Source organism: Xenopus laevis, chromosome 3L, assembly GCF_017654675.1.
Source record: "Xenopus laevis strain J_2021 chromosome 3L, Xenopus_laevis_v10.1, whole genome shotgun sequence".
Classification (NCBI taxonomy): Eukaryota; Metazoa; Chordata; class Amphibia; order Anura; family Pipidae; genus Xenopus; species Xenopus laevis.
In genome coordinates, this window is record NC_054375.1 from 97,644,684 (window position 1) to 97,670,178 (window position 25,495).

A 25,495-nucleotide genomic window follows, 5' to 3' on the forward strand; every position below is an offset into this window, starting at 1 on the left:
ATGCAGGCTATCACTATGCTAACTCCTCCTCTCCCAGGAGAATTGGTAAAGATAACGTTTACTCTTCCACTAACAGGGACCTGTAAACTTACATTACATATTACATATCCCTATTGATTGAAAACCTTTAGGGGTGTGGTACTCATTGAATATTATCTCTGCTCTGGCTGCTACATTGTTTGGTTACTATATCGCTTTTGTGTTTATTCTTTTAACTGCAACAGAAAATGCCAGTGCTGATAAGTATGTTCAACACTAACGTGGCTATTTGAAGTTATTGTATTTATTCTTAGCGTGGCAAAAACGTTTACTGTCGCAATGGGGATCAAAATCAGCCAGCTGAAATATGCAAACCAAGAAACAGCTCCTATGCTGGCATTAGCCTTCTGTCCTGCCTGTACCCGGATCTATTGTGTCAGCCCGAGTACAGGCACAAAAGGCGGATTGCGGCATGAGAATGCAAACTCTTACGTTTTGACCATGAAATCCACAGCATGAGCCTGCACGAGGACTGACACAATAGATCCAGGTGCAGGCAGGACAGAAGGATAATACCAGCATAGGAGCATTAGATCCAACTGCATGAGGGCTGAAGCAGCTGAGATAAATGGAGCAGGGGCAGGGAGTAGATCCGTTTTTCTTACACTGCGAAAATATACAGGTTGAGATCAGGGGAGCCAACGTCCATGTGCCCCAGTCCTTACATTTGGTAGGATATAGTCAATATAGAAAGAGGCCTAAAGAAAAGGCAAATGTTACCATTATTATTCGATACAAAAAAGAAAAGGAAGGCCAATGCTGAAGGTTTCCTTATTTCATACTTTTAAAATTATAAGTAAACTCAAAAAAAAAAGTGGTGATTCTAAGTTTGTTCCAAAAAACAAGAAAAGCACATTTTAAATGGTTTGCAAATATAACGGATACTGAAAATATTATCTGCCTGTTACTGATGTGCAAGTCGAATTTTCCACGACCCGCAAGAAGAAGAACTCAACCCGGACCCGCCCGCGACCCCCAAATGGCCGAGCGAGGTTGGCCTGAACCTGCTTGCACATCACTATCGGGTCGTCCCGCACATCACTACTGCCTGTCTATTCTCTGCCTAATGATTCTGACTTGTAAACAATGTTGCAGAATCTTGCCAATGACTGTGAAGAAACATCCAAGGCTGACTTCTGCTACATTGTTTCAAGAGAGAATGTTCATCGCAGAAAGGGAAAACACTTAATTTTATTTTTGGATTTTGATCCCCTTTAATTCTGAAGGTGGACTGATTTCAATACCAACGTGATAAACAAAATCATTAACATATTCATGATTATCTGCAAGGAGTCTGCAGAGTGCAATTTCAAGCTCAGTCACCATTTTCCCCCCACAATGAACTGTTTTTCCCTGAGTTCTATTGTCATTTTGGGTGCTATGCGGGTGTTGAATCTGACATAACTGAACTATTTTGCGTGCAACTGCATCTGACTTGTCAAAATGGATGCAACTGTGCATGCACTTTATTGCAATGAGACACAGCTGCGCCAAATATTTTCAAAGTCTGCCTGGCATATGGTACAGCAGAGTCGGAACGGAAGGCAGAAAGTCCTGCACTGAGCGCAACTATATGGAAATGCGAAGAGCACATTTGGACGCAAGTACCTTTAATGAAAGTGGTTTTAGACGCAGCTCACTGAGGGTAAAGCGTAAGTTGCCTACTGCATCTGTGGGTGTAAATGAGCCCTTGTATGTTCTCTCCATGTCTGCATGGATTTCCTTCCACATTCTAGAAACATACAGCTTGAGATACCTTAATAATGAAATGCCCACTGTAACAGGGACTGAATAATTCATAATCTCTGTAATGCGCTGCAGAATATGTTGGTGCTATATAACAATACTACTGCAACCTAGGCAGTAGAAACTACCTTCAGCAGAAATTTACAGCCACATATTCTGTTGAACATATCTCCCATGTCACACAAGTATCCGCCCTCAAATTCTTCCTGTAGAGTATCCTTTCGATATAAATATTCTATGTACAGTAACTTCACATTTCACGTTCATGCATATCTTTGCTATCTCTCTGGCTTTTTGCATTTCTTTTCTTTCATATGTTTACAGAAAGAATATAATATACAGCAAGGAACATTCTAAAACCTGAAGGAGGGGAAGAATGGCTTAACCCTTGCTGTTTTCAGTATATGCAGCCTCTTTTTTTCTACAAATACACAAAACAGGGTCAGGAGGCCTTGTGTTCATCTAATCCTCCTGTTAGTGTGAACTTTAGCTATCAGTATGTCCAAACAGCTGAATTATTTACTGCATAGTTGCCAAGGATCCCAAATGTATAAGGACAGCCCCCTGGATTTGACTACCTGTCCCTTGAATTATTTGTCACTAGCTTTTAAAAACTGAAGAATATTAAATGATCTTATGCCTGCGATCATTTCTGATTGCCTGCTCTTACACTATAACTTTTCCTAATTACTCCAATTGTCTCATATTATGTTTGTCGTAGGATAGAATATAATACAATGATATCACACTCAGTAGAGCCACCGTTCTTCAGAATGACCACTTCTGGCACATGGACAACCTTTTACAATTAGAAATCATGGAAACTTTGATACTAGTGATCAGGACAAAAATAACTGATGTTGCCCCATGGTAATCAGTTATTATCCCCCTCAGTATTGGCTCATGGGTTTAAAACCATGCTGGAAAATCTAATGGTGGGTGTGGAGTGTGAATATTGAATGAGAATGGGGTGCAGCCTACAGAGGAAGAAGTGCCACAAAAAGAATATGACAGTATATGAGTTACTATGATGTAGTGCAGGAAATGTTAGAGTGAAAAAAAATGTTGTTGTTGTTACGGTGGTTTCTGAGTGTCTTGCAGGTTCTATTTCAGGCAAAGTTGTGATATAACAGTGTGTTCATTCTGACATTAAATGGAGAATGTTACTTCCACAAATTAAAACAAAGCCAGACAGTCTGTCCCCTTACAAAGAGCTTCCAGTGACAAGAGGAACTGACACATGGCATAGAGAATGTGACCCACCCAGCCAGAGTGACACAAGGAAGGGACCCGACTCAACCCAGAACCATCGCACCCAACACAACCCTTAAACAAAGGAGCAATGCATCCTAAGATCTGTATGGATACAACAAAAAGGACAGAATGGCCTCCTGCCACACTGATTGTCAGTGACAGATTTTGGAGGTCAGATAGGTCACCTCTTGCCCATGCTTGGTAATGTCAATACTGGGACTGAAACATTTAACAGGCTGTTTATGGCAAAGGTCTGCAGCATATTTCAGGATAACAAATGACAAAGACAATGACACATATATGGATGTGACCCGGAGATATGGAAAATGATGAATAATGACAGTGAATGTAGCCTGTGAATATTTTAGGACCAGTTCCTGAATTACATCTAATTTAAATGGCACTAGCTACATTTCTATACACTAATTATCTATATACTAATCTATACCCTCCTTCTATCCAGTCTAGTGTCAGAAATGACTGACATGTCATCCTGTGTGTCTGACCAAGATTTAAATCATAACTGTTCACAATCTCATCCTTTATGGGCACATGCAGTAAACAATACAGGCACGAAAAAAGGCAACGCATAGAAGTGTAGCTTATGCTGTATGATGATTTGGTATTATGTTTTTAGCCAAACATGTACTGGGCCAGCTCGTGCTCCATTCATATGCCGTTAATGTCATCTAGTAAAATATTTCTCTATCCATTAACCTTCAGAGTGATTCATGCCACAACCTTTCCAAGATTCCAGGCTTCCCACCTACTTCTTACATTGCATTCTGCATTCTAATTTGGTCACTTTCAAACTCCCATATCCTCCATCTACAAGGCAAACATATACAGCCTCTATTCATGTACGATGTAGACACCCAGATGTGAAGACAGCAAGGTAATGTAAAAAAGGAATAGAGCAAAGTGCAAAAGGTAAACTGGGCTAATTTGTTAATCATAGTGGCACAATGGCTAGAATTTCTGCCTGAGGGCAACTGAAGAGGCAATAGCCTAACTGGCTACACAGACTTCTTTGGTGTTGTTTAGTGTTTATGGCTGACCTTACTACGATTCAATTTCCAGGCTCTTTGCTAATCCCACAAATCATCAAATATAAAATGATATTAACCCAGTAAGCAGCTTTGTAGGTTCACCAATTATATTTTTGAAGAGGGCCTCATAAAGTCACGTCCCTGTGCATCTGTCATTCCTTCAAATCATCATCTATTTTCTGTCCATCCACTACTCTCACTTCGACCTACAAGGCAATTCTAGACATGTCCCCAACTACTTCAAATTTCCCCCAGCTCCTAATCCATGAGGTATTCACACATATACACATTTATAGAAGAGGGTCATGTGGTCCCCAACGTCACATAACTGCTAAAATAGATAACAGGCAAGCTGCAGCACTTGTTGCTGAGCTACAACTCCCATCACCCCTGAGAGTCTTCAGTTGTTGACCTGTGAGTGCTAGTTCATTAGAAGCAGTGCTAAAGGATGTATATCCCTGATGCCAATACTAAAAGGGAATCTATCACTTATTATACAGTGTATTATTTCTCATGCCAAGAACATTTTCTAGCCAAGCAACTGCCACTAAAGCAAAGGCCAAAGCAAACGCCATTACCCCTCAGAATAACAATAGCCCTGTGTTGCCCTGGGCCCCATCCAGTCTAACAGTGGCCCTGTAACCTAAACAGCACCTCCTGTCCTAACATTATAAACTGCTTCTCTTCTAAACTAGCTCATTCCTACCCTGTCCCATTTATTTCATTTCCAGCCCAACCTATGCCTTAATCACGCAAATATACAGTATTTATTTTTACCAATTACACTGTCCTTTTCCTTATTGTTCTTTCTAAATAAATAAAGAAAATAATATAAATACAAAAGGCTGTTTGGCACAGAGACTTGACAAGATGCATACCATGTACGCCATGGCAATTATAGTTTTTGTTATGGTAAATGCTGTAAATGTGATACAATGTGGCCCTTTAGATGCTACTGAACAACAACTATTGTGGAGAAGCAATTCAACAACATGTGTAAGGGCCACTCCCTAATGAACACTTAAACCCAGAGATGACACATTGGCAGAAGACACCAATACCACAGAAGAGTGCTCTCTACAAAGATAATGCATTTAGTTGCATAGTGCATATAACAAGGAAGGCGTATGCAGACCCACTCTCTCCCTCTCACTGTCCGGGATATCCCGTCATGTGAAAAATGTCATCGTCCCACAACATGAAAAGGGCTTTGTGCAAGAAACAGGCTCTATTTAACCCTTGACCACCTCCCATACAGACACATTTAATGGATCTGAATACAAAAGGCTGGCTCATCTTGATTCCCCAAGGGAAATATTTGGGTAGCAATTAGATTCTAAATATATTATGCTAGGCACTATTTGATGTCACAGTTGGATAGTTCTCCTCCAATCCTCTATAATAGATGATAGAAATCAAGGCACTTCTGCACTGAGTGCTTTTTCAGGCCAAGCCTTATTCTCCACATACACATGATAATGATAGATTCATCACAATAAACCATACAGCTGTCCATTTGGCAAAGCAGACAAGCATACCACAACGCAGAGGAATGCAGAGCAAAACATGGAGTGCAGTTGTAGAACGCAGCTAAAGGCACAGCCCCACAGTACTGGATAAAAATTCATGCAAACTTTGACATATTGTAACATTCCACAGACCTCAATGTAAATCCACAGCATGTACTACAATGTACACACTGCTAATACACAAGGAAGAGGCAATCCCTTTTCCCAAGCTCAGAACTATGCACACTAGTTATTTTGTCAAACCAAGAGATGCCCAGTGCATGACAAGGAATATCAGCAACATCAAAGCAAAGTAGTCTATTGTATATCCAGCTAAACATTAACGCAAAAGGCCTGAGGAAGAACAGTAACATGACTGCTCTCATTACTAGGCTCGTAAACAAGGAATTTGAAACCAATCTGAATTTTTTTGATTTTTAAGGATTTTAAGGATTCTCACCCATCATCTGAAATATCACATGAGGCTGTTGTTCCAAGGCGTAAAAGTTAGGAAACGTTTATCTGCGCTCCTAGGAGTTACACAAATAGCAGTGACAATAGCATAGAATGAAAGCAGAAATTAGATCAATATGATGTAATTATCATTACCCTTACATAATACAGAGCAAAAGTAAAGTTTTTAAAAGATCTGATTGCAATATAACAATATTATTATAGTTTTGATGTTAACAGTCTGATGTTAGTCTGCCCTGAATTATTGCAAACATTCAACTCCTATGTTCTTCTGTTAATTAATGCATTTATTTGCTCCAAAAACAAGAGCACAAAGAGATATCAAGAAGAGCCAAGTGTTCGCAAAGGCCACAAAATCACCAATAGGTCAAGTCGATTCTTCTGTTTCTGGCAAAATGTTAAGATTCCCCCATGCCATGTTATCACTCAGCTTGGTACTTTACTAACTCTGGAACTATCAGGCCAAAGCTGGATGGCCAATATTGAAAACAGTGTAGATGGCTGACAGGGCCAGATTTCTCAGACGGACGCCCCTAGGCTGTGCGGTCCAATTGCCAGCCCGCACTACCCCCCCACACGTGAGCAAAAGCGAGTAAGCGCTGGCAAACTGGGGGCGCACAGCTTCCCATAAAGCAGCTGGGCGGAATGCCATCCTTAATTTTTTGCCACCCTAGGCCCGGGCCTTTGTGGCCTAGCCACAAATCAGGGCCTGTGGCTGACCCATCTGTGTGTGTTTATCAAATTCTGATCAATTGATTCCACTGGTGTCCATCTGCACTGCATTTACTTTTGGTCTTTCAGTGAAATATTAAAACTATTCAGCGTGTGCATGGCATGCTTCATGCCAGATTTGTGTAGGACAACTATACAGATGTGACATTTCTTAAATACTGTAAGCAATAATCTCACAACTGTTATTGTAAAGTCACCTGCAGTCTTATGACTAGGATTGACAGTTTTTACAGGCGGGAGCTACCAGGGGCAGGGCCGTTATGGGAAAAGGTGGGATATGGAGTAAGGAGAAGAGATGTGATGGGGCAGAGTTGTTGGGTCAAGGGTTGAATCCGGAGGAGATTTGGGAAGTAGGGCTGGTCCCTTTGGGAGCTGGGAGGGGAGATTAGAATGGAACACAAATGAATGGCGGGCACACCAATCAAGTCAAAGTTTAAAGGCTTAAGGAGGTGCAATAATAAGTCCACAACCACTCCCATAAAGTGATCACAAACACTATTTTGTTAATATCTTGGACCTGCACACTCCACGATTAATAAGTCAAAAACATGTGACAGACATGTTTTCATGTAGGCTCGATTTTCGCGTTGCAAAGTTGTGGTATGTAATTACTAAGCATTGCAAACTTGATGTTATATGTTTTTGACTTACCTCAATTGTAGAGAAAATTGTTTCTTTATGTATTGATAACGCATTATATATATAAAAAAACTTTTTTACAAATACCACTGTGTGAATACTATTATTAATTGTGGAGTGTGCAGGTCCAAGATATTAACAAAATAGGGGAGATTAGAATGGACAGGAGGCAGGCCAGGAGCTGGACTACATATTGCAAATTTAGCAGCAAGTACATTACCAGAAAATTTGTAATACTGTCCCAGGGCTTGGCTAGTATTTTACTAGCTAGCCCAGTGAAATACCAGCCGGGTGGCAACCTTATTTATGACTTGTATAAAGTCATAAATAAAAACGTCTTTATACATGTGGCAGTGCTCATAGCACAGGATCTAGCACCAAAACTACTAATCGTGTATTGTGTTGAATAATGTACCTCTTAAAGGAGGACTAAAGCCTAACTAACGAAGTAGCTAGAAATGTTGTACATTATGTTTTAGGCTTCTGTACCAGCCCAAGGCAACCACAGCCCTTTAGCAGTAAAGATCTGTGTCTCCAAAGATGCCCCAGTAGCTCCCCATCTTCTTTTCTGCTGATACACTGCACATGCTCTGTGCTGTTGTCACTTACTGAGCTTATACTTACTGAGCTTAGGGACCCACTCACAATATACAGTACACTTAGAATATAAATGTCACAATATCAGGCTAATTAGTAATTAATACAGATAATTACTACATGTCAACACAGAAGCCAGTGCAATTAGCATCAGAATTTAATAATCAGCCCTATAGCATCAGCTTATATTACAGAAAAACCTCATTTTCTGCTTGATAATTTGTGACGACCCCTAAGCTTAGCTTCTCAACAGCTGCTCAGAGCCCACTGATCATGTGAGTGTCACAGACACTTTCCAAGATGGTGACCCCCTGTGACAAGTTTGAAGTCCTGGATCATTGCTGCTATTGACAAGCCATATTAATTTTTAGGGTTTAATTCTCCTTTAATGTGAATTATAAAGGATAAAAGAAAACACCAGATAGTTCCATGTCTAGTATGTGACTAGTACATGTCATGGACTGTTGGACTTCTTTATATATAAATAGTCTGATCACCAAGATGTACATTACATTATATACTGTTTATTATAGATAGTACATAGAGATATTCAGGTTCCAGTATTTTCTGCACTGAAGAGATTACTGTCTATTTTGGGGCTTGGAGTGGGAAGATGGAGTGAATTATCCAAGGTCAGAAAGAGAAGGCAAATGAATCAAACCCAAGTTTCCTGGAATCAGAATGCTGTAACTTAGATCATGGATACATACAGACAGCATAATGCAAACATCTGATAATACTCTATAATATAGTGAATAAAGTACCCCGAAGGCCGAGTGTTTTTATACAGGTCATGGAACTCCGAGGTAACTTCTAATATCCTCATATTTACAACTGGGGGTACTTTATTTATTATAATACACAAGTTTCAATGAGTCATGTGACAGAAATGACATCAGAACTCACCTTATAACTGATGGCATCAGAACTCACCGTTTATAAGGATATAATTTACAAGATATTCATGGCTTTTGTGTATTATAACAAGTTACATTTACACATACTGTATGATAAATTCTGTGGAATAATTGGATGGAACAACAGAAATTGTAGCTAAGTGGATATATAGTTTATGTTATAGCCAGGCCCACTCCAGCCATGAGGAATGGTAAGAATTTTGCCCAGGAGGCAGTGTGAGCAGGATACCAGGGGTGGCATAAAGTCACTTTGTTAACTTTAAAATGCTTCTGTTTTTTAGCGATTGCTCATGCTGCGGTAAGCATGGCATGGGTAACTCCCCTGGTTATAGGGTGGTAATGACAGGTTTACCAGGGTAAAAGAGAGATTTATAAAGTTGCACTGCGACAAGCTGTGTAGACTAGTTGGGATAATACAAGAACCTGAGCCTGGGCAATAATTTATTGGGAAACCCAATATCCACAAAGATCTGAATTAGAGGAAGGCCATCCCCGAAATTGTCAATTTTTAGGAAATGTTTTTATTTTAATGATTCCTTTTTCAGTGTAATAATAATAATAATAATAATAATAATAATAATAATAAATTTTATATATATATATATATACACATACATAAACCATTGCTCTTCTAGCATTAACTTTGTGTTGAACAATCACATAAGGTTCATGGACATACACCATTTAACAGGCTCTTGCTACATTGTGTCTGGCTACCAGAATAGACTGGTTGGGCACCTAACTATTTAGCATTTTGTCCACTCCTATGTAAAGTAACAGTAGGTTGTTAGAGGACTGAACTGAGAAATAACCTTCAAAGAGCCACTGGACCAAAACAGGCACAGTTGTAAAAGAGATAAGAGGCAAGGTGGAAACATTACAGCAAAGAATGTTAAAGTATTCAAATATATGGCTATAGAGCAGTTTGTGAATAGAGGGCGTATAAAGTAAGTTTTATGGACAAAGTAGAACAGAGACAATCTGTACACAGCAATGGGTGTTCTTGAGTGACAACACATACATCAGATTTTCTATAGAGATATGCAGATTGATTAATAGTATATAATATAGGCAACGCAAGACTCAGCAATGGTAGGAGTTATGGGAAACTACAGTTAAACAGCGCTAAGTGGATGAGCATGATGGCTTTTATGGGGGTTTTATACATACATTCACTCTTGTTCCATTCTCACAGTATCTCCCATATCCAAAATACTTTACAGACATACCACAAATACCGAGAATACTGACAGCATCATTACTCATTACTTAATGCCCTGCAAGCCCCTAGTGTGCCATGAATGACAGACAACAGGTCACAGTGGTTGTTACGCAGCTGTCGGGATATAGTCGGTGTGGGGAGGGAGAAGGTGGGCATCTGGTCTTTAAGAGTGTGAACCAATATGGCATGTCCAGAGGTGGTTGGACTACAACTCCCAATCAACTCCTTAGCTGATGCCAATTGCAGTTAAACAAGGGGCTGGAAAGCCAGGGGTTACCCATACTGGCCTATATAACATGACAAAAGAAGGTCCCACATAAGTGTGATGGGAAGGAATGAGTGGGCTGTAGGGCTCTGTCACATTTGGTGGGAGAGGCACAGCAGGGAGCATGAAGCAGGGATACATATACTGATACATATACTGATGGCACATTATCTTCACTGGCACCAGTCACTGCTGAACAGTAATACATATTGATCTTGATACATATTGAGGCCATAGTATAGCAGCAGCCCTCTGTCCTGACTAGTTGGGCTCAGTGTGTGGGGTATCTATCTGCAACTCCCACTTGTTTTGGACTAAAACTCCCAGCATCCCCAGACAGCCAACAAGCAGGATTTTAGTTCTAGAGAGCTGGGGGGCCGCGCGTTGCACTAGGAAGTCTTCTACTGGGCTTGCAAGTGTCACTTACCCGTACCTCGGCCCCCGGCGATTTCAGGCCTTCTGACAACAGAGAGAGACATCCAGAGACCGCAAGAGACAGCTCAGCGCCCAAGAATAGGCATGAAGGTCCAAGACACAGCTCCAGCTAGAGATCCAGAAAACGACGCGTACAGAAACCAGGGGCAGTCACATTTAGGCCTTGAAGCTGCAATAGGGAGAAATTAGGCAGGAAATCGGGAGTCAGGTTGATAAGTCCGGTGAGGCGAGGCAGCAGCGGAGAGATATCCCGACATACAGTCCTGGCTCGGAGCAATGACAGCTCGCACGGGCCGGACAGATCCCTATAGATCGCTTTAATTCCCAGCAGGAAGAGAACCCACAAGACAGCAGATGGAGAGGCAGAGACTGCAGGATGTGACTGCAGGGTGGAGAGAGAGACAGGAGGGGGAGGGAGCAGCCCAGACAGGCGTGTTCAAAAGGAGAGAGACACACTGAGATTTACTACGAAAAGAGACAGAACTGCCGGGTAGAGACAGACTGGAGATAGAAAGGGCCCAGCCTATCTATTAGAGTAGGGTGAGACACTGCTGCAAGGTACCCACATGCCAACCTTCCACAGAGACACATCCACTGGGTATATACACACTCACACACACACACACACTCATACACACACACTCACACACACACATATACACACATATACACACACACTCTCACACATATACACACACACTCACACACACACTCTCACACATATACACACACACTCTCACACATATACACACACACTCACACACACACTCTCACACATATACACACACACACACTCATATACACACACACACTCATATACACACACACACACATATACACACACACACTCATACACACACACTTACACACACACACACATATACACACATATACACACACTCACACACGCACTCACACTGACACTCCTCATTCCAGGGAGAGAAATGCAGCAAATGGGAACAGAGGCCTTAAGGATTTCACAGCAGCTGCCACAATTAACCTCCCAAGGCACCGGCTCTAGCCTTATGGTGTTTAATAAGGAACAGACAGTGGTGTCACTAGAGAACCCCTGCAAATTCTTAGGGGTTTAGTTCTTGTTTGCCCTTTACACCTTCTATTGATGCCCCTCTTCCTATTGCCCTATACATGCACCTATACATGCACCTATACATGCACCTATACATGCACCTATACATGCACCTATACATGCACCCATATACCAGTGTTTGTGGTACAGAGAACCATGTTTGTGGTGAAACATGTAACTGTTGTTACCTTCTGGCACTAGTAAGAAGACTTTCTACTAACAGTTTTGTGGGAGAATTTGTATCACACACAGGAAAATCTTCTGTCACAAGAATTTTGCCTTGTGGTATGTTTTGCAGGAAAAAAAGAGGGGCTGCTGTTGGATGCCATAGACAGTCACTATTTAGGGGAGCTATTTGGGCCACTGTGTGCTTGAAATGGCATGGCCTATTTGGAAACCCAGACCTGACTGCACTTATGCCATTTCCATCACTAAAAAAAAGTTTTCTTTCTGGTAACAGTGGGGCACATAACACCAGCAGGACTGTGCCAGATTATATTGCTTCAACAAGTGGGTGACCCATAGTGCCACAACAGGCAGAGGCAGTGGACTGGCTCACCCAAGTCACCCACTTTGCCCCAAGCAGCAGTGAACAGGTTAGTGTATGTCACTCACCAGTGCTACCTCTACCTCTGCTTTCTTTACTTCTATTACTGGAGGAGTTCCACTTCAGTATGACCAGGACTCTGAGTATATGGTATGAAGCAGACCTTGACCCAGACACCCAAGATCTTTTAGATGATGAGCAGACAGGCATGGGGAAATACTGGCTGAGGAGAACATAGCACAGTCCAGGGGTCTAACTATAGAGGAAGCCTGCAGCTGCAAGGGGCCCAAGGAGGTATGGGGCCCTGCGAGGCCCTAATTTATATACATTTTGAATAAATACTGGACAGGGACAGACCCTGCAGGAGGGTAAAAACAGCAACAGTTCAGAGGGGCAACTGTGTTGTTGATGATGAGCCAGCTCAGTGGAGACAGCAAAACCAGGCAACAACATATAGGGAGGAGGGGCAGCCCTGCACCATCGTCCTGGGGCAATGGGTGTACAGTATATACGAGAACCCACAGGCTTAGTATTTGGCTCCCAAGCACACCAAGACAGGCATTGTGGTTGCCCACACTTCAACATTGTGGGCATTCTTCACATGCCATTCAGGTAACAAGTCGGCCATAGTGTACAATCGAGAATCTATAGGAGGCAGTACCATCACAGGATTACATTTCAACAACAGTCGAAAGTGCTTTATCTTCAAAATAGGGGGCCTGCCTGTCATGACAGTGTTTAAATTGGTGGGGGGCTGCCTGCCATGCACGGAAGTAGTTTGCATTGGGTTGTGGTGATCTTCAAGATTGATGTTACAACGTGCAATGTAATTTTGCCTTCCTATTAAATCCATTGTATTTGTGTGAAATTTTGCAAACTTTTATGTAAAGCAAAATACTGCATGTTCAATCATCACTATTGGGCTCCCTAAGTAACTTTTGAGGTCACAAGATTTGCACTACATTTTGAAAGTTTTAAGATAAGAGTGCATGCTGGGAATTGTAGCTTAGTGAAAACCATCCATGGTGTTTACCAAACACCCTAGTCTGTTTTTCATTCAACTGAAAAGTCATCCATTGTCTGGAGTTTAGCTCTGTATTTATTATTGTACTTTGTATTTATTATTGTAATAACCCCCTGTTTGTTCTATTAATTTATGGTTATGCTGTACAGTGCTTTTTTCATAAGTATAACTATATATACATACAAATATACATACAACCCTGGTCTTTTTCACTCTCAGGTCATCCACAGGAATTTTCAGGAGTTTACTCTGGACTTTTTCACTCTCCTGTGGATTTTTATGTCAATTGTTCTTTTATAAAAAGCAGATGCAGTCACATCATGCAATTATAAACAATTTTGACATGATCCAATTGAAACCTGATTGTTAAAATACAAATTGCTTAGCAGTAGCCACATAGAATTTTATCTAATTAGCATGCAGTTGTACAGGGACAAATGGAGATGTCTGTGTTTGTCAGGCTAAAGCCAACTTGCTAAATATTGAAACTTCTTTTGCTGAGTGGCTGATTATATTATGATCCTCATATGACCAAACTGCTTAGTAACTTTAGCTCTGCTAACCAGATTGGAAACAGGAGAGCTGCTGATTAAAGAGCTAAATAACTCAAAAACCACAAATAAAAACTGAAAACCAATTGGAAATTGTCTCAGATTATCACTCTCTAGTCTACATGATACTAAAAGTTAATGTCAAGGTGAACAACCCCTTTAATGAATTTTGTTTTGCTATAGGTTAAGGCTAGGGCCACACAGGGGCCAAAAACCGCTCACCAATATCCGATGCCCCATTTCCGGCCAACCACTTGCAGCAGAATACTTTCTTTACCGCATGAATCTGAAGCAGCTCAAACAGACCGGCGGATTTTGGCTCAAAATGTAGAGACTTGTGGTTCTTTGCGAAATCTGCTGAGTCTGTTTTCACCGATTCAATATTTTTGAAAGAGAAGAGAGAATGTTACTGCCAGCAGTTTGGTGGAAATTGGGTAGTGGATTTCAGTGAGCGGTTTTCAGTCCCTGTGTGGCCCTAGCATAATATTCCGCTGCTGTGTTTAGAAACTCTCTTCACTGTTTCAGTGTGATACAAATCTGATGACATCTGCTGGTTCAGTGATAGGGTGGCTCTAAATTATTTTGCTGTGGAACACATTAACTTACAGTTATGTCATTAGACCCATTGCAAACACAGTGGTGAGTAAGGCTATAGACACACAGGCTGTTGTCAACGGCTGTTTTCAGCTTGCTTAATTGGGCTGACCTCAGCCTGTGTGTGTGACCACACAACAAGTAGTGTACAGAGTGAGAAGACCCAGGTATGGGTTGGGCACAGGTTCTACAATGGCAACATTTTGTGGGTTAATTGCCCAGGTGCCAGTTGAGTTTCTCCTGACCCACACACCCACACTAATACACAGATCCAGTTTGCACCACAACTAACAGTGTCCTTCTCATTTGTAAGTTATATGTGCCAAATTTTTTTTATTCAACTTTTAAGAAACAACATGCAATATGTGGACAAAATGAATATGCACCATACTTGAGTAACACTGTTGCTAAGGCTCAGGCTCGGACTGACAATCTGTGGGTTTTGGCAAATGCCAGAGGGACTGACTGCTATAAGGTGCCATAGAAAGTCAGTATTTAGTGGGCTGGTGGGGGCTGTTTGGACCTCTGTGTGGGCTGATTGGGCCTCTGTGTAACTGAAATGCCAGGGCCTATTTTAATTCTCAGTCCGGACCTGCTAAGGCTGATGTCAACACGAGCATATTTCAGCCAGAGAAGAAGCTCCCAACTCTGCCTCTATCACCTCACTTTAACTACAGGGTGAAACACCTGGCAGCGCCAATACTAGTGCTTTTTAGCCCCAAAACAATATACAAGAGTATCTAAAATAGCTGAAAAGCTCCAGTACAAATGAGAAGTAGAGGGTTGGATTTTGGAATTTCACCACTTCACCATCAGCAAGGAAAATGTTCCATGTGCCATCAGCCTTTAAATCACTCAGACATAGCCATTTTTTGCATTATACTGCTTTTGTCTGTTCTCAATATTGTGTTCAACTGATGGCGCAGAATATACTTCTGCACATCCCCCTTAATGTTTTTTTTTTTACCTGGTTTTACCTTGCCTCAGATTCTCATCAGTCCTTGAGATTTTCTGAACCATCCCATAGTTTGCTGGCTGGTTTCCTAGTAACTGGTCTTAAAGAGGTGGTTCACCTTCAAGTTAACGTCTTCTAGTATGTTATACAATAGCTTATTCCAAGCAACTTTATAATTGGCCTTCATTATTTCCTTTTTTTTTATATAGTTTTTTAATTATTTGCCATCTTCTTCTGACTCTTTCCAGCATTTAAATGGGGGTCAATGACCCAATCTAAAAACAAATGCTCTGTAAGGCTACAAATATTTAGGCCCTTTCTTATTCATATTCCAGTCTATTTTTCAATCAATGCATGGTTGCTAGGGCAGTTTGGACCCTAGCAACAAGATTGCTGAAACTGCAAACTGGAGATTTGGCGATTACATTTATTTATTTACCCAGCTTTTATTTTTTACACTGAATAATTCCTTTAAAGGTGAACAACCCCTTTAACAGCATTTGCAGCTCCACCATCTTGCTGGCCTGCAAGGGGAACAGAGTTGCATGAAATTTTTACCACTGTGACGGGAATTATGTATCTTTATACAGGTGAATATTTTCTCTGTGTACCACAATGTGGTATGTTCAAAACAGAACCATTTCAAGAGCAATTGCCACCTGAGGCAGCAGCCATCCTTACAATTTTCCATCTCTTAACCTTAAAGTTATACATCTCTTAAAATTACTAGCCATTTTTTTACCATCCCTGGTAAATTCTGCCTGAGACAAGGCTTTCACCTTGTATGATTTGTATTATTAAATATACAAACTAAAATACCATATTATCTATTACTAGATATTAGAAGTTCCTGTACCATTTTTAATAGTACAGAATAGCTTAAGGCTAAAGTCACATGAGACACTTTTTCATGTGGGTGTCTCTCAGTTAAGTGAAGACTGGAGGCAATCACAAGCATTATTTAGCTCATTATTTAGCAGTCTAAAATAGGCCCACAGAATAGCTTGTGACATACGCCTTTAAGGCACATTTAACGGTGCTATTCACAATGTAACTTCTTATAAAGTGTATTGTGTGTATGTTGCTGCGCTGTCAGGATATGGAAGAGGATGTTGGGATTTTCAAATTTGGTGAGCACTGTGTTGGCCTTGGGGATGCCCCTCTATGCCTACTTACAGAATTCCAGAGGAATAGAATGAAACCAGTGCAGGGAAGCTTCTAATGGGAGACATAAATGAACCTCTGGGGCACCAGCTTAGGTGCAGTGTTTGACAGCAGGAGGATTCCATTTAAGAAAATGTATAATGCATACCCAAGATTTGAATTGCACATACTGGGATATTTTCCAATCATGACATTGTGCTAGTATTCATAGTATACTGCACTTTAGGGTTAACAGTTTTGAGATCTTGGTGTCGGCTCCCTTAGAAAAGTCCACAAATCTGCCAGAGCCTAAAGAAAAATCTCTGAAACAGACATTAGATGAAACACACTGTTTAAAAACACAGAGAAGGAGTGTTCATTCAAAGCAAAGTTTAAACGTGGATAGGGAGTGCTTATACAAATAAATGTAGGCAGATATCACACAGAGAGTCAGCTTATATATAACACAGGCTTTATACTATTATAAATTAAAATGAGTAACACTGAAAATCAGGTGAGAGAGGACAGCTTGTGCCAAGTGACTGCACACAGAGCAATGTTAAACATAAATGTTCTTTTCATTTAAGGAAAAAATCTATGAGTTTTATTATTTTATTATTTTATTTCTAGATACAGTTTCAAACAGCTTTAACAAGTTTCTTTGCCCATTATATCCACAAAAATTCAAATAAATTAATTGTAGAATGACAATTGTACATACGTATTTATAGGGATTACCATTAGCTTTAACAGGAAGGGTACTGTGACATTTCCAGCCATTTTGCAACTTTTCTCAAGAAAAGTCACGGTGGCAAAACCTCCTGTGCAATTAGGCTAAAGTGGAGTTCCTTACAGAAGGAGGAAGAGTCTCACTAAATCCTCTACTGCCTCTGATTAGTCCAGGACACCGCAACAAGACTTCAAAAAAGCCATTCTTTAGTTGCACTGTGGCTATGCAATGCAACTAATTAAATGCAAAAACTATTTGCTTTAAAATAACTGGCAAAATATACTGTAATTATATACACAAGCCTTAGTTATTAACCATAGTAATACAGGTAGCTACTGTTTAAAGAGGCAACTAAACCAGAGGATGAAAGAATACAAAACCACATTTTGTAACATTCCAGTTATTGGGAATTAGATAAATAGATAGATGCTTTTATAGTATACTTCACTACAAACAACCATACTGTATTTCCTGGTCTTCAGGATCAAAAGCTCATTGCTGTGTCCTTTAGTAAAGGAAAAAAATTATTGTAACCAGAGCAGCAGAAAAAACTTACAAGAGCTTAAAGAAGAAACCAATGGGCAAAACGCGTCAGCGGTGACGAAAGTGGAATCAATTCGGACATGTGCAGTAAGGACTGCGGGATGCCACGGACATCTCAGCCCACAGAGGGAGAGATTTTTTTTGGTTTTAAAATTCTTTTTAAAGTGGAACATTATAAGTGCATTATATTTTATTACTAAAGAACCATAACATGTTTCCACATATGCTACTCTTTATTGCCCAAAGGAGGAATGTCGGGAGCAACGATATTATTGATGAGTGAAACATAATCTATGTGTGAGTATAATCAACCACCAGAGATTTCACTACTTGGCGTGTGGGTATCTATCTACTCTAAAATAGCTTTCTCCTTTTATATAAGAAGTGCACTATAATTGATGGTGTATGCGTATGTTTGAAATTCATCACTTGCACTTTAAAGTTAAGTGGGTAACACGGCACTGATAATGTGTATATGCAATTGCACTGAAATGTAAATTTTACAAAGAATGCTACACTATATTTTTTCTTGTTTTTTCCCCATTTTCCTTTTCTTGAGGTGCGATCAGTAACACCTTTTGGAACATTTGTACTTTTGGAGGTTGGAGAGAACCTACACGTTATTGAACTGGGGATCACACTTAGTTTGGGACTGGAGTTGAAAAGGGCTCTTCAAGAGCAAGCAAGGCTAAAACTAAGGAGGCCACTTTCCTAGCTTCTGTGTCCCTTCTATAACCTTGCATATTGCCATCACAAAGTATTGTGCATTATCTGGCCACATCTTTATGACAGCAGTGCACAGGTAATGTGGTGGAGTTCAGTTCAGACACGTTGGCTCACATGCCTACGAAGATTTAACATGTTTACCATATCTTTTGGTCTCTACCTTTTCCATAATGGCATCACAAGCTCATCACAGTAACCCCCTCCCAGTCTCACCCTTTTGAAACCATTAAAAGGGTTTTTCATCTTCTAACTCTTTTTTCAGTTCAGTTGTTTTTAGATAGTTTACTAAAAATAAAGACGTTTTCAATTACTTTCTATTTATTATTTGTGACTTGTGTTTTTCTAATATTGAAGTTGAAAGTTTTTTTCACCTTCTTATGTCTTTCTGAAGTAGCTCGGGGGGGGGGGGGTCACTGACTCTGTAAACTGTTCTAAATGATGCATTAGTTGAAACATTTCTTGTCTTTGGCCCTGCTGAGCAGAATCCCTGAGTTTCATTAAAGGCAGCTTTTATAATTAATACAATAACTCATAATATTCCACAGTTGCTACTGAGAAATGTATCGACTCATGTAGCAAATTGTAACAATTTAGAATTTGGACCTGGACTTTTTTGCCAGGTTTTTTGCGATATTAAGGGATTTTCAACAGAACTGTGGCGGAAAAGCTAGCCTTAGTTGAAGATGATAGAAAAGCATTTTGATTTGTGCATTTTGTGAAATTATGTCAGCTCACCTTGCTGGATTACATTCTGTATTTTTTACATTGGCCAGAACACTGTATACATTTAAGTGGTGGTTGTCACCCCACATTGGGGTGCATGAAGATGACTAAACTGGGAATTTAAAGACTCAATTGAGAAACCACTGGAAGTCCATCAATTTTGTCTTTATGGGAACCATTTGGAGATACATCAGTGGAAACGCCTTGTTCATGTGGTTGGCAATGACTTCAAATGATTTAATCACTCAGGCCTCCGATACAGTTGATTGATTATTAGGGTTTGGAACCAACTGGCATATAGTACCAGTGTCTGCCAGACCAAAGATTAAAATCAACATGGAAAACATGACCTTTCCAGACCAAGTCCATTGTCAGACAATCCAACTTCTTGAACCAAGACTTGATTGGGATAACAGGGAAACTATAGAACACATTTAGGAATTTCAAAGGGCAAACATTAGGATGTTAATTTGAGGGCAAGAAAGTTTGACCTTTTTGTCAGCCTTATATTTTATCCACACCACTGTAGGTCATAACAGTATGCATGTTCTCTATAAGTTGTATATAATATAATGGATGACCCTAACAGCAAGTACTGGTTGAGGCATGCTGTGCAGCCGCAGAGCCAGAGTGTGCCTCTTGGTTTTGTATTAGAGAGATAGAAGCAGAAAACAACAGTTCACCTTAAAGATGATGGACCTTATAAGAAACTGTTGGCTGTCTTCATCTAAACCCATCATTTAATTTTACTTGCCATTTTTAAATGATTACAAGCATGTCATTAAATGTGATGTCATTTATTCAATGTATTTAAATCAATACTGCCATTTATTACACTAGTTGCTAGAATTTACTAGCTATGTTATTGAAGTATAACAGCATGATCCTATTTATGCACTCATGTATGTCAATAGTTTCTTTGAATAACAGTTCAGTGGCTTATATTTATCATATTTTAGACCCCAAGCTTGAAAGGCTCATTTTCTGTTAACAGCTGATAATGTGTCAAGCTAAATAGATTGGCTGCATTCCTTGTGGCTTCTCAGTTGCTGGAGGCTTCAGGTAAGTACTCTGATATTACTGCTTTTGCTGACAGGCAAGAAGTAACATGAGCCCACTTTCCCCTGCGCCCTTCTGGGATTGCATTTAATTGTGCTTTGTGCTCAGTGGTGCCTAGTGGAAAATACCCTATGTGGTGGCTCATTTTATATAATCCCATTAACTGAACTACAACTCCCCCAAGCCCCCAACAGCCTTTTGTTGTCATTGGATTACTGCATTTTTGGTTCCAAAACAACTATTCCTTTATACTGATAGTAAACCATTACCGTTCTCAATTTATTTCCTTTAAAAGCATTAAGGAACAACATTTGTGGTTTAACTCAGACGTAAGGGAGTTAATAGGAAGGAAGAAGAAAGCATTTAACATTGACAAGCCAGAGGGGACAGACCCTAATTTAGGACTTATAAATATTAAAACAAGTGCTGTAAAGCACAATCAAGAAGGTAAAAAAACCTGAAAATATTATTTGCTTTATTTGCATACTGTATATCAGCAGTAAAATGGTGCAGGCTGAAATGCGGGTCTATTAAAACACTGAAAACAAAGCAAATGTGCTTAAAATACTTTTTAGAATCATTGTTACTGGTAGGGGGTGGATAGCTGAGATCCCATATCTAATTTGCACCTTGTAATCATGTGTGCAAGCCTACCCCCACACAATTAAAGAGTGGTTAAAATTAACTTTAAGTATGATGTAAAATATCTTATTTTAGAACACATACCCCCATATGTAATTAAAGCCACTAAGTTTGCCCAGTAGCAGTAACCCATAGAAACCAATAAGATGTTTGCTTTTAAACAGGTGACCTGTAAATTCAACCTGCTGATTGGTTGCTTTGGGTTACTGCTCCTGGACAAACTTAGTGGCATTTATTACATAACCCCCTTTGTATCTGGTCTCTGTTTTCATGACAGCAAAATTTGTATAGGGCACACCAAATTAATTTTAGCCATGGTCATTTTAAACTAAATTCAAATATATTTTTACTTTCTTACTTTAAAATTACCATTCGCTTTGTGTAGTTAAACAATGCAGTGAGTACATACACAATTCTCCCCGGCATTTCAAAGCGATACAGTGGCTATAACTAATGAGTGAACAGCAATACAATACCTATAATTGAAGCAGAATCCACTACTGCGGAGAGGCCCAGTAGGACAGAGGTAGAGCTCCTGGTGAAGGCACAGCAATGAACCATAGCACACTTATTATGCGCATGTATGTAACAAAGGTGTGGTGGATACTCTCTCATTATACATACATGCATCAACATGGCCACCTGAGCTCCCTCCAGATGCGGGTAGCTTAGCACTCATGGGAGTAATTTTAAACTACTATATTCCCCAACCAGACTGTAGGTTCTACTGGATATTCTGCACCTCAGGTAAGGGAAACTATTTTTTAATGGTAGGTGCCCTTTAAGGTCCTGTTAATTTCAGTCCTCTGTCTTTCTTTCTTTTCACATCTTTATATTTTACTCATAGTCGCTTATTAGCTCCTCTCCCATCACTGGCGTCTCCTAATATTCAGTAGCTTTAAAGGAGAAGTAAATCCTAAAAACAAAAATGGTTAGAAATGGCATTTTTTTTTTTTTTTTTATTGAACTTACTGCACCAGTGTAAAAATTCAAAATCTCTAAAACAGCGATGACTGAGGCCCTCAAATCTGTGCACAGGGGTCACCGTCTTGGATTTTGTTAGGAGTGTCAGTGACACACACATGCTCAGTGTGTTTTTGGGCAGATGTTGAAAAGCTTAGCTCAGGGGTCATCGCAAATCATTAACCAGAAAACAAAGTTCTATAATATAGAATATAAATGATTCAGTCTGTATTGTGACATATATATATATATATAATATATATATAATACACAAAAGCCATGAATATCCTGTAAATTATAAATACCTGATAGATATCTGACGGCAGCACAGAGCATGTCCAGTGAATCAGTATAAAAGAAAATGGGGAGCTAGTGGGTCATCTTCAGAGGCATAGATCAGATCTTCACTAGTTGTCTTGGGCTGATACAGACCCCCAAAACATTTCTAAACTGCATTTTTGTTAAACTTTAGTTCTCCTTCAAGACTTAATCTGTATTAAGTATTTACTGCCCAGTCATGTCAACCTTCTTTTAGCAATACCAGTGGCATTGTAATGATATAGCTCAGCCAGTGCCATACAATGTATAATAAACACATTGTTACATTCTTCTTTTAACATTAGGAATGTGGAAAAAAGCTACTATAACAAAATATATCTCCTTGAATACACCCAAGGAATGCTGAATGGTTTTCATTAGTATCAGTTCTGTAAAGTGCCTATGTGTATTATCCTTTGTAAAACATATACGTGTAAAACGATACACACATATTTTGCAAATATAACTACAAATCAATTATATGTATGATAATAATATTGTTTTTAACACAGTACAATGTTTACCCCAGCAGTATATTTTGATTACAAGTGGTAAGTAGGTTTGTCCTCATTTAAACCTTAATCATAATCACTCTATATAAAATATACACAAACACATATACAGTATATGACCAAATCATTCAAGTAAATTGAGCAGCTTAGATTGATTGTTCCATTATTAGCAAACCTGCAGGCATATAAAATTATATAAATTCTGCCAATGCTAAAGACTGGGAGTGGCAACATTATGATGCATTATGATAATTCTTTTTTTATAGATGCGCTCTATTCAAGTCTGTGCTTGTGTTTACATTTTTTGATTGTATGATAATGGAAGAAATGACTTTTCCCACAATCCAAGCTACTTCAGTACTTACCCTATGGTATAAATAGGCCCAGTACACTGGGCCATTGAAAAGTTCACTCCCTCTTTTTTACCTGGAATTTTAAATTTTACAATACCCCATTAAAGTAAGGTTTTTACTTTACCCCAGCAATGTTGCTGCTCCTGGCTCACAACAGATTGAGTGTAGAACTACAGTTTTATTTTTATTTCTATTCAGGCCCTCTAACTTCAATACTGCTATTTAGTATACAAATAGCAGTTGAAATTGCAAGCTCAACAGCTGCAAAACTAATTCTACGAATACTAAAAACTAAGGACCAACTGCAAATTTTCTTAGTATGCCACTGTCTACTCTACATCATACATTTTTTACAGCTAAAACTATGCATTTTGGAAAGGGTAGAAGGGCAATATATATACAAGCAAAATAATGAAAATGTTTCATTTGGAGGAGTTAACTTGAAGGACTTTGGTCTTTTTTCAACCCAACATAACTATGTAACTATATGTACGGACCTGCAGCGCTCAGGGTGCTTGTGCAGGCAATAAAGAGGTAGCCTGTAAAGTTGGCCTATATATTGAAACAAAATAGTGTCCAGCTGCCTTGAAAATAGGTGAGTTCAATGTATATTAATATAAGTTGGTAAATAGTGGTCAGTGTATTGGCCTATATGTACATGTTGTTTAAGACCACTCTATATAAATAATATAAACCGTGTATGTATGTATATTTTTATATATTACATATATAGATACATATAGTGAAACCAAATAATTAAAACAAATTGAGCAGCTTAGATTGATCATTCCATTATTAGCAACCCTGCAGGCATATACATTCTGCCAATGCTAATGGCTGGGTGCGGCAGCATTATGATATGGTACATAAAAATAATGCAAAATGTTGAAATTGGTATATATGCCTCCTGTCCCCCAAACCAGGGTGCACAAACATGTTTGAAAAAATGTGTGGGATATAAACATGTATTATACCGGGTATATCATATTTTTTTATTATTTTATTATATACAGGTATGGGACCTGTTATCCATAATGCTTGGGACCTGGTTTTCCAGATAATAGATCTTTCTGTAATTTGGTTCTTCATACCTTAAGTCTTCTAGAAAATGATCAAGTACAAGGTCCAGTTTTATTATTACAGATAAAAAGGAAATATTGTTTTAAAATTTGGATTACAAGTATGGGACCTGTTATCCGGAATGCTCCGAACCCAGGGGTTTTCCAGATAACTGATCTTTCCGTAATTTGGATCTTTATACCTTAAGTCTACTAGAAAATCATTTAAACATTAAATAAACCCAACAGGTCGGTTTTGCCTCCAATAAATAGGGTTGCCACCTTTTCTCCGAAAGGAATTAAATAAATCCTCCGGTAAAGATTATTTATATCTTAGTTAGAATTAAGTAAAATATACTGTTTTATTATTAAAGAAAAATTATAATTATTTGAGTCTATGGGAGACAGTCTTCTCGTTATTCACAGCTTTCTGGATAACAGGTTTCTGGATAATGGATCCTATACCTGTAGCATGAAATAGGAAGAAATGAACATGTAAGGACAGTATATTGCAATAGTGCTCAGAACAGCACTTTACTAATGTACTTTAATTTTATTTTTGACTTTAGATCCCTGTTAATAAAAAAAGAAGAAACTATGTATGTCATTACGGGTGTATCTAAAACTATAGAGACATAAGCTCCCCTGACAGAAAAGTAAATGTGCTCAATATACTCTTCAGTGTATCGACCACAAGGGCAGGGGATGGAGCCTGGAAGACAAAAAAATCTAAAAATACCTTTGTATTGAAGTCAATCTGAGTCTCTGCCGGTAAAACATTTAGATGCGCCGCACACAGTTGCCACCTCCTGCATTTTCACGTGCTTACGGCTTTCAAAGGTTACTGGTAGAGATTCTGATTGACTTCAATACAAAGGTATTTTCAGACGTCTTGTCATCCCCGCTGGAGGGGGCACAGGCAAACAAAATGTCCAATGTGCTATCACCGTAAAACATTTTTTAAAAGGTTTTTAAGATATGTCTTGTAATTAAGGTTAACCTAACACCACTTAAAAATTCAGGTCAATAGTTCAGACACATTACAAAATTGTGAGACAGATGGTTAATGGCTGTAGAATGGCTGTGAATT

General features: G+C 39.3%; 1 protein-coding gene across 5 annotated transcripts in view; it reads right to left on the minus strand.

Annotated features, from left to right (window-relative positions):
- LOC108711293 (unconventional myosin-IXa) overlaps window positions 1–11,477 on the minus strand; it is a 70,419-nt gene extending 58,942 nt beyond the window's left edge. For 3 of the 5 annotated variants that reach the window (XM_041586672.1, XM_041586673.1, XM_041586669.1), the window contains exon 1: window positions 10,870–11,477. The gene's annotated coding sequence lies outside the window, so the exon portion shown is untranslated. The remainder of the gene's footprint in view (window positions 1–10,869) is intronic. The other 2 variants (XM_041586670.1, XM_041586671.1) reach the window with 2 other exon arrangements.
- Between the last annotated feature and the right edge of the window lie 14,018 nt (window positions 11,478–25,495).